Below are 1375 nucleotides of genomic sequence, written 5' to 3'. Positions count from 1 at the left end.
AGCTAACCGATCACAGCACACACTGGCCCAGCTAACCAATCACAATGCACACTGGCCCAGCTAACCAATCACAACGCACACTAGCCCAGCTAACCAATCACAGCACACACTGGCTCAGCTAACCAATCACAGCACATTTTGTATTTCAGAAGGCGGGCCTTCATTTGATACAGGAACTATTCGAGCCGTCCATGCCAGACTGGTGAGAGAGGTGTTGTAATAATGTAAAATATGTGAAAAATAATGTGTTTTTCGAACAACCTACTGTAGTATGAGAGCCTGTTCTTGTAAATATGATAAATGATTGTTGTATCTGATTATATTCGTTTATATATATAGAGTGATAGTCAATGTAAAAAGAGCAAATGGGAGAAGCAGATGAACACAAAACACTTTGTCTCCCTTATATGATCTTACTCCACGCATGTATTAAATGTGCTCAGTTTTCTAGAGGATTTCTTTAACTTCTCAGGTAATATCAATGGTATGACCTATTTCAGATGCGCAGAAATTACAACAATAGTGGTTACAGACACATATATATTTAATTGTTCAATCAAAATTATTGCTAAGGGGGCCCTATGCACTGCCCTGAAGTTTGAACAACATTGATGACAGAAATGTAATGTTTTGGCTGAACTGGAGATTGCTGGTGTGTGTGAATATTCGACACTAGATGGCGACAGAAACCTGAAGAACTTCAACAAACAGATAATTAAACACCAGTCAACCATTACTAGTGCTAGTAATACTGATCAACCAGGGGTTAAGGGCCACTAGGGGCCCTCAAGATGATGTAAAATTATTTAAAATAAGACAACACACGCATGAAAATGAGCTAAAGTAATTGAAAATTAAGATATTTCTTATATCAATGTACCATCCCAATATCTGTTGTTGTTGTTTGTTTTAAAAAAAATCTGGATATATGAGGAAGCCTCTCTTCAGAAGTCAGAGAAATTAATCAAATCTTAAAATGACATGAGCATTATTATAATGAACATACATTTTAATATTTATGCTAGGATCTCAGGATAAATCAAGAGTTTAGTTAGAATAATTAGTTAGAAAGAGAAACATTTAGCGCCTAAAACTTCTGAGTCTGAATTATTTTCATTATTTTAGTGGCATTTAGTGACACGAATGATTCCTCACATCATACTTGAATGTCTGCTGGGTGTTTGTCTACAGACATCATCATCATCATCATCATCATCAGAACACCTACAGCTGCTACAGTTTCATTTCATCTGATGATTCTATGAGAATCCAGCAGAAAATGATCTGAAACCAGATAAAATCAGATAACAGACGGCAGAGTGTGTGCCAGCACTGTGAGACGCACACACACACACACACACACACACACACACAC

Source organism: Sinocyclocheilus anshuiensis, unplaced genomic scaffold (genome assembly GCF_001515605.1).
Source record: "Sinocyclocheilus anshuiensis isolate Anshui unplaced genomic scaffold, SAMN03320099.WGS_v1.1 scaffold1993, whole genome shotgun sequence".
Lineage (NCBI taxonomy): Eukaryota > Metazoa > Chordata > Actinopteri > Cypriniformes > Cyprinidae > Sinocyclocheilus > Sinocyclocheilus anshuiensis.
Note: the sequence above shows the minus strand (reverse complement) of the source record.